A 9,661-nucleotide genomic window follows, 5' to 3' on the forward strand; every position below is an offset into this window, starting at 1 on the left:
GCCACTTTCAACACTGAAGGTGCATCTGAAGGTGCATCTTTGGTCCACTTTTGATACCAAGAGTGTTGTTTGGGAAACGAGGGAGGGGCGCGTTCCCTTATGTTTATAAAAATTTGGAGAGGACTATGCTAACTCCCCGCCATACTTTATATATGTTTTTTTTTTCCACTCGCACAAACAAGCACAAGATTCGTATGACATGAACAATGACGTTTACCTTGGATTCAGATGTGCTAACCAATTTGTAATTATCCTTTTTGCGAGGTGCTTCAAGATCTCCATCGATCAAAATCATAGGCCTGCGGCTCATTGATAGAGAGGACATGGCTCTAGCATTCTTTCCAAGTATGTTTACAGATTCATGTTCGTTCGATCACTTCATGATGTAAAAGCGGATAAGGCTACCTAGCATCCTAGTTTTTTTCTATAGATCAGCTTAAACAAGGCATTAATCTCAAGTTTTTCATCATTTTTAAAAATTGAGGGTGAATTACAAACATTGAAGGGATGGTAAGCCTCCTGTAACGTCAGTTTTAGAAAATCCTAATTTTTGGAAAACCCCTAATTTTTAAAAAAACCCTAATTTTTTGAAAACCCTAATTTTTGACCAATTATTTGTACATTGGCATTGGATGCTCTTCTTTGTTAAGACCTTCTCAAATCCATTAAATCATGGCCTCTAATCTCTAAATTGAAAAATTTAGTGAGGAAAATTTTCACACCTGGCACACCTGGCAGATTAAACTCAAGTTTAGTCTTAATAGAGAAGGCCTCTGGTCTTTCATTAAGGGGGGAGGATAAGATATGTGAAGTTGAAGGCCAAGCCTAGAAAGCTTGGCATTCCAAGCCCATAATGCTTGGAATCTCTGAGATCAAAAAGCCTTTGGCCTCATAGCCCTAGGCCTATGCGACAACTTCATACATCATGTCGCTGATTTTCCGACTTCTAAAGAAGCTTATGAAATACTGGATAAGATATTTGGAGCACAGGGTAAGAACTCTAAAGTATCCCTACAAATAGATTTCTATGGTCTATTGATGTGGTCAAGTGAGAGCTTTGATGCTTATGTGAACCGAATGAAATCCCTGATGAACCAGTTTGTTGCACTCAAAGCCAAGGTGGAAGAGGATGTGGTCATAGTAGTCCTGATCAAATCAATGCCTAAAGATTCCTACAGAAACCTCATCACCACACTAAAGAATCTCCTAAACCTCACACTAGAAGGAGTCATCAACTCCTTTAAAGAAGAAAAGAAGTTTAAGAACTCTTTATTTTGTTTTCAAATGGTGTGTTTCTTTTTTGTCGCCTTTACGGGTAGGACATCCACATTAGAGGAGTCAGAGTACTTGAATGAGTAGACTAGCACAGAATACTTAATGACCCGTATCCAAGTGTTAGGTGGTATTATTAAGGAGGGGTTAGTAATACAATGGTGCTAGTAAGCAATTGGCGAGGGGGGAATTCCAGGGGGACAAGGAGGCAACGCGCATGGAGATTGTTTGTGCTTTGAGATGCTGTATGTCGATGGTGATGCACATGAAGCCCTAGCATCTTTATCAAGACACCATAATGGGTATCTTGGCTCCTGCACGTGGTGGTATCGGTTTGTGATGTTATCTCTTTTTCTTGTTGTGGGTCATCTTCTTCTATTTTGGAGCTCTCGGATCCTGTGTTGATAGGTGTTATGGGCTACCACACCTCCAAGAGGGAACTCAATGCATTCACCTAAAGGATGAGCAATAGATCACAACTGTCGTAGGGCACTTACCAACTTGAGTCCCTTGAGGCCTCCAAGCTCACTTGTTAATCTCCAACCTCCAAGCTCCACGTCCATGCTATCATCGTAGAGTCGCTTGCACCGTCGCGTAAGGCAGTCGCTCTCTCTCACTCTCCCACACAAGCATGAATCATACAAGCATAGAAGAGGAACAATGCTAGAATGCTCTCTCTCTCTCTCTCAAGACACAAGGAAGAGTTCTCTATAGCACAAAGAGGATTGTGTCTTTTCATTATGAGAAAATGCCTTATATACATTTGGCCCTTATTCACACTAGGGCACCCCCAAAACTTACTTAACTAGGCCTTGGGTGGCCAATATCTCATAATTTACAACTTTTATAGTGTCGTTTCATGACACTTATTAATGTCCTCAATTGGAGGATCATGTTTGTTAATCCAAAATGGGATTAACTTCCCCCCTTCCTAATGTAGGTTCTATCCGCAAAACCTGTTACCGAGGTCTAAAGACATGGTCACTGAACTCATGTCGGTAGAAATTTCTTTTGGACTGGACCTTTCTGAGTGTGCGTTGGAATGCTGAGTGGAATCACCATGTCTTCGAATGTTACATGCATGTAGCCCCCCGGAAGACATCTCAATCGGTGGTAGTAGAGCATGATGCCCTGTCGGATGGCCCTTGGTTCATGTCGAACTTCAATTGTTCAGCTTCATAGCCATCCTACGGCTCCTTGGGTTGATTAATAAGCACCAGCAGAGCAATTTTAAAAATCAGACACTAGCCACAATTGCTGGGTGTGGAATTCTTTGCCATGCCCTTATCCATGTAAGAATTTGTTGTCTTTGCTCCTGTATGTTTGCAAATGTTACTAGCATAAACACTGGGAAGTTGTAGCAAACATGTGAGTCGCGCGGCTTCTTGAAATTACAGCGGTGTCCATCTTCTTTTAACTGGCATGTATAAAGGATCAACCCGCTGTGTTGGTGGCACACCCATATAGACCTGGCTATATTCCAAAATTGTCAGGTACTCCTTCCGCTAGTCTGACTGTATGCCAAAATCTTCCAATTTGGGTTGCCCTTCATCAGTGACTATGGTGGCATAGCCGCCTCTTGTGTGCACAGGGTGTGCCTTCCTCCACCTTACGGAAGAAGTAGCTGATCATGAATGTAACGATGCTTATTTCTAGCAGATCAGCTAATTGGGGGTTTGGCAACTTTGTGTGCTTTGCCACATTCGCGCCCATAATGTGCCCTCTCTAGCTAAAGGAATTAATTCTTCTAAGTCAGGGCGTGGAGTTTGGAGAGGGTATGGCACATTGTGCTGTTTTGTTGGGGTGATCTCAGAGTAAGCTTCTGGCATGATTCGTCGAGTTGACTCAAATGGAATGATCTGCATGAGGACCTTCAACATTAACTTTGCTTCAAAAGAGGGTAGCCAGCATGAATGAAACCCTCATACTCTGCACCTGACAAAGATTCCAAAATGGTGTCATCAGCGAATGCCTTCAGAAGAGGGTAGCCAGCACGAATGAAACCCTCATACTCTGCACCTGACAAAGATTCCAAAATGGTGTCATCAGCGAATGCCTCAGTATTATCCTGCGGGATATGATGTCGTACCTCTTGAGAGTGCCGTTGTGGAGATGGGTGAGGTGCCAGTGTATTGAAGGTTGAGAAAATGCAGTCAACTTGAGATGTGTAAGTAGGTGGCATGTTAGGATAGGGGTTAAGTAGCTTACTAGCAATATTAGAATAGACAGAGTAAGTTGATTTTGAATATGAAGAAGAGGATTCTTCTTGACCACATGACCTGTGCTAGGGGGTGGGTGCCTAGGCTTGTGAGACTTAAAAAATTCTTGTAAGTCCGGAATCTCTTCGCAATTGATAGTGGGATATTCAATGTAGGTAGCATCAAAATTGTACTGTACATTTGTTAGCATGGCTTCTAAGTGCTTGTAGATATTAGAGTAGAGTTTTAGAATGCCAAAAGGATGATATACAGTGGACTCACATAAATTTAGATGCTGGTGAGTGTTATATACTCTAGCCACCCATGATTTATAATCCACCGGGGTAACTATGTGCTACTACCTCATAGTTGGTCGGCGTCGTCATATCGGACAAACAGGTCTAATTTTTTGACATTGTTGTCCATAATTTCTGAATTTTGGAGGATGCGACACCAACTACAAAGGTTTAGCACTATAGGATGTAAAGGTAGAAGAAGATGTCTTATGGATTTGTTAATACTAAGTCTCACCGCAAAACTTCCATTATTATGGTAGGGTCAACATCTCTTTCAGTATTTTGTTTAATTAGGGTTAGATCTCCTAGGCCTATATCTTCAGATAGATTTATGTCATACTAAAGTAGAGAGAGTGTTAGTGTAGATAAAAACAAGGTGAGAGTTTGAGGAGGGGCCCGAGGAGTTACTGCTAGGGCAGTTGACCCAACTCAGAGGCGCACTCACAGGAGGAGGCGGAGATCATTGTTAGGCTCTGGCCCGCTGACTTCTATCTTGGACCGCCAGCCGCCGCCGACGTTCTAACTCTTGTAGGCGAGAGTCAGTGTTGCTAAGGAGGTTTAAAATTGCCGTTTCCCGGACCATCTTGGTAGCATCTAATTTCTCAAATCTTCTGGTTGCGTCCTGTTGGGCACGCTTGGCTGTTGCTTCCCTTTCTTGAGCGTTCGTGATTTGTTGGAGCCTTTGGGCAGCTAGCCTCTGATTGTTGTGTAGTTGTTGTGTAATCTGCGCCATTGCCTGTGGGTGTGTCAACTTTTTCCTTTGTACTTTGGCTTGGCTTGCACTTATTGTGTCGTTAAGTGTTCTAATCTTTTCTGCATGGGCCTTGTTTGTTTGTTCCCGCTCTTGTTGTAAATGAGTTGACCTCTCCTCCGCTACCTTTAGCTGTGAGGTTAGCTACTGGATTTGGCTTTACAAGTCTTCTTCTTTGGCCTTGGCATTGGTTTGGAGCTCCTGTATTTGTTGGGCATGAAGTGTAGTGAGCTCATTGGTGTGGGTTGTTGAAATATACAAGTGAATAGGGTGTGTGCGGGAACAAGCCCTTAGCAAGAAGCTATAAAAGAGAATCTGCAAATATGAGAGAACCTGTGAAAAGGTGAGAAGAATCTACTAGGAGAGAATAAAGGGTGGCATGAGAAGATTTAGGAAGTGTGGAGATATTCTGGGAGAGGTGGAGAGAATCAAGCAAAAGAGGTGGAGTGAATCAAGGAGAAATCAATGGGATTAGATGCTTGGATGTAAACTCTATAAATTGAGGCATTGGCCTAATGAGAATTTGCTGGTTTTTTATTATCCATGCCTACATTAAGCTATTAGTTAATTGCTCACTAATTACCTCTTAATTATTATCTAATCACTTTGTTAATGATGTTGATTCTAGCATTTGATCCACCATAGCTCATCACATTGTTGTAAATTGACATCTTGTTTGCTATTGGTCTATTCCAGCTAGCCCCAAGGGTTTTCATGCATACTCTACAAGCTCGTGAAGTCAGAATTTGATTTGATCAAGTCTACACTGAGATCCAAGCTCTTCATCAAATCTGCAAGTGACTTTGATAAAATAGAGATTAAGCATTCAATGTTTGGTCAAATCTTGTGTTTCTTGGCTTAATCCTCTACTAGACTAATTGCTATTGATGGCCTTGAAAGGATTTGAGCTCATTTGAACTCTAAGGCCTCAGATCTGGGCTCCTCACATACTCTGTTTTCTGCACACAAAACAAAGGATTAATTTGCTAATCAGTGATTAATCAATGCTAATCACTGTATTTTGGTACAATTGAGGGTTCAAATTAACCATTAGGTATCTGATATAGATCCCTATAGCTTCAGATTGTAATTCAAATATGGTTTGATACTCCAACCATTCCGTACAAATTGGTTACCCTTGATTTAATGTAATTTCTAGTAAAATTATGCTGATAAATTTATGATAATCATTTTGCATTTAACCCTTGGTTAACGCCTGCAAATCACACTCAAATTCAAGATTATTCACAGCCAAGAGAAGATGTGAGGCTCCAAAGAGTGAGGAGCCATGTGAAAATCTCTGAGAGAGAGAGAGAGAGAGAGAGAGAGAGAAACCCCCAATGTAACCTGCCCCAACAAAGTAAAACCACCTCTGAGCCACCGCGATGATGCATTAGGAAATTTTTGAGGTCATTTTGGGGCCTTGTAAGGAAGTTTGACCGGAATATTCTCTCCAAAAAGGGGCACCGGATAAAATTTTTACAAACGAACTCCAAATTTGTCGGACCTCACATATTTAGATTCTACTCTTCAAAAGCTATCCATTGATATATAACATGATAGGGTTCGGAGAAGGGACAAGATAGATACCTAGAAGATTTTTTTTTGCCTGGGAAAGATTCACGTTACGATAGGGTTCGGAGAAGGGACAAGATAGATACCTAGAAGATTCCTTTTTGCTTGGAAAAGATTCACGTACGTGAATCTTTCCCAGGCAAAAAGGAATCTTCTAGGTAGTTACGTGAATCTTTCCCAGGCAAAAAGAAATCTTCTAGGTATCTATCTTGTCCCTTCTCCGAACCCTATCGTGTTATATATCAATGGATAGCTTTTGAAGAGTAGAATCTAAATATGTGAGGTCTGACAAATTTGGAGTTCATTTGTAAAAAAATTTATCCGGTGCCCCTTTTTGGAGGGAATATTTCGGTCAAACTTCCTTACAAGGCCCCAAAATGACCTCAAAAATTTCCTAATGAGGCCACGTGGTAGATGTATGTGTGAGCACTTTGTTGAAATTTGAGCATAATGATGAGCTACGGTGGATCATACACTAGAATCAACATAATTAACAAAGTGATTAGCAAGTGATTAATGTAGGCATGGATACTCAAAAACCATCAAATTCTCATTAGGGCTATGCCTCAATTTATAGAGTTTACATCAAGCATCAAATCCCATTGATTTCTCCATGATTCACTCCCAGAATATCTCTACCTTTTGCCTGATTCTCTCCACCTCTTCTCTTTTCCCTGAATATCTCCCAGAATAACTCCACACTCCTAAATTCTCTCATGCTACCCTTTATTCTCTCCCAGTAGATTCTTCTCACCTTTTCACTGGTTCTTTCACAATTACATCTTCTCTTTTACAGCCTCTATCCAAGAGCTTGTTCCCACACACACCCTATTCACTTGTATATTTCAACACCTCCCCTCAAGTGAATAATCCTAGCACACCTAGACCCTATACCAAGTTTGCCTCCCCTTACTTGGTAGTCCGCGACTAGTGTCTACTCCTCCCCTCAAGTTATCTCAGCACACCTGGACCCTGTATCAAGTTTCTCTCTTACTTGACAGTCCGCGAGACCAGTGCCTCAAGTCCCTAAACTCCATAGTCCACTCTCTCTCTCTATGTGTCCAAGGCTACTATAAGTGCCCGCGACCTTGACTAAAGTGCTCACACATACATCTACCACTTGGCCTACATCATTGGTGGCTCAGAGGTGGTTTTACTTTATTGGGGCAGGTTACATTGGTGGGTTGTGGGGTCTCTCTCTCTCTCTCTCTCAGAGATTTTCACATGGCTCCTCACTCTTTGGAGCCTCACATCTTCTCTTGTCTTCAGTCTTCTTGTCGTGGCAGCTTCTCTCCATGCGTCCGTCTCTTCTTTCAGTCTTCTCGGGGCAGCTTCTCTTCTTGTGGCAGCTTCTCTTCTCGTGTCCATGTCTTCCTTCATATCTTCTTGGTGTGGATCCTCTTCTTGGGAAGAGATATTCTTCTTCTTTCATGGCTGGGGCCATGAGCTTGTCCGTCAGGTCATTTTGCTCCATGTGAGCAACATATTTAAATGTTTTACTGACAGTTCCTTTGGGCTTTTTATGTTTATCTTTTGTCATTGTGTAATACAAACCCAAATTTATGCGGGAGGTCTTACCTCTTGCCTTAATCTGGACAAGGGCAGTGTCTGTTTCCATTTTTACACTGATGCAATATTGTGATCAACTCATCTTTTCTAACGCATCTTCTTAGCACATTATCTTTTCCTAGATTATATATTTCTCCTGCAACAATCAGTTGATAAGGCGCAGCCAGCTTGATAAGCCATCGCATTTTATATTTTTTCAACCATGAGCTAGATAATCCGAGATTTTCTTGCTCCATTTGGGTACCATGTCCACAACTTGAATAAACAAGTATCAGGGAGATCATCATCAACACACTAGTTGCTGGTTCCCCATTTGGAATTCTTGACATATGATCGGCTAACACATGTTGTGTTCCTTTTCTTACTGTGACTGTAAAGTCGAATTCCAATAATAATAGCAATCATCGTGTGATTCTCCCTGTGGTGCAAGGCTTATTCACACTAGGTATAATAAGGCTTGATGGTCCATGGAGAATATGAATTTGTTGGCCAAGAGGTAATGTTGATATTTCTTAACAGCGTAAACCATGGCCAAATCCTTCCCTCTCTGTGGTGGTGTAGTTCACCTCTGCATCATTTAACTGACGACTAGCAAAGCAGACTGGATAGTCCAATTTGAACTCACCAAGTTGGGCTAGTATGCAACCAATAGCAAAATTTGATGCATCAATATGCACGTGAAATATGAGATCCCAATTGGGAGGTCATAGAATTGGCGCACTAGCCGATGCTTGCTTCAGCCAATAATATGCTTTCTGGCATTTCTCATTCCATTCAAAGACAATGAGGAGCTTGTACAATGGTCTGGCTATTTTAGCATAGAAAATTATGAAACGGCGATAATACCCTACATGCCCCATAAATCTTTGCACACCCTTGTAATTGGTGGGCGCGGTGGCAGCTCCAATATCAGCTTGACCTTGATATCATTCGTGGATATACAATTCTTTGAGACAATGTGTCCCAATATCACACCATGCTTGACCTAAAACTGACACTTTAAAGGGTTTAGGGATATATGATATAATCGACATCGCTCGAACACTTTCCTCAAGCAGGCCAGATGGTCTGCCCATCAAGAGTGTGCACATAGATTGTCAATGAATACCTCTAACCACTTTTGTAAGTAGTCCTTGAAGGATGTGCACATCAATCGTTGAAATGTTACTGGGGCATTGGTGAGGCCGAAGGGCATAACCTTGTATGTAAATGTCTCCCACATTGTATTGAAAGCTATCTTATGCTGGTCCTTTGGTGCTATGGACACCTGATTGTAACTGGAGAATCCATCCAAGAAGCTGTAAGCTTCTTCCCCAGCCACTCTTTCCAAAACATGTTCTGTATAGGGCACTGGATAATGGTCTTTCCTAGTAGCTGCGCTGAGCTTTTTAAAATCAACACATACCCTAAGGTTTTCATTCTTTTTTGGCACTATTATGATTGGTGATAACCAATCCATATGTTTGATTTCAGAGATGAAATCCACAACTAGCTTGTCTATTTCCTTCTTTACAATTGCCACATGCTTAGGATTCATCTGGTATGGTTTCAGCTTGGTTGGTCTCGACCCTTCCATGATTGGAATCGTATGTTGTACTACCTCAGGTGGTACCCCCTTCATCTTCTTCCAATTCCAAGTGAAACAATCCTTAAATTCCTTAAGGAGAGCGATGAGCTCATCTTCTTTAGCCAAAGTCAAGTCCTTTTTAGCAATGTATATGGGTCGAGCTTCCTCCCCTGGTCCCGCAATATCCACTTCCTTGACTTTTTTTGGGCCATTGTATGATGTGGACAACCCATCCTCCTTAACCCTTGTTGTCGTCAGTAGGACCACTTCTTGTTTGTTCAATAGTATAGGTTTTGAAGTGGTCGGGTATTGAGAGCAAGTTTGGTTTGTCCTCATTTTCACTTTTGGTTTTAGTCATGATCTTTCTAGCCTCATGTTCTGCTTTTGCCAAGGCTTTATTACGTTTTCGGCGCCCCGCTTTTGTAATCTTGGG

The sequence above is a fragment of the Cibotium barometz genome, chromosome 24 (genome assembly GCF_041138505.1).
Source record: "Cibotium barometz isolate CiBa-2024 chromosome 24, ASM4113850v1, whole genome shotgun sequence".
Taxonomy (NCBI): Eukaryota; Viridiplantae; Streptophyta; class Polypodiopsida; order Cyatheales; family Cibotiaceae; genus Cibotium; species Cibotium barometz.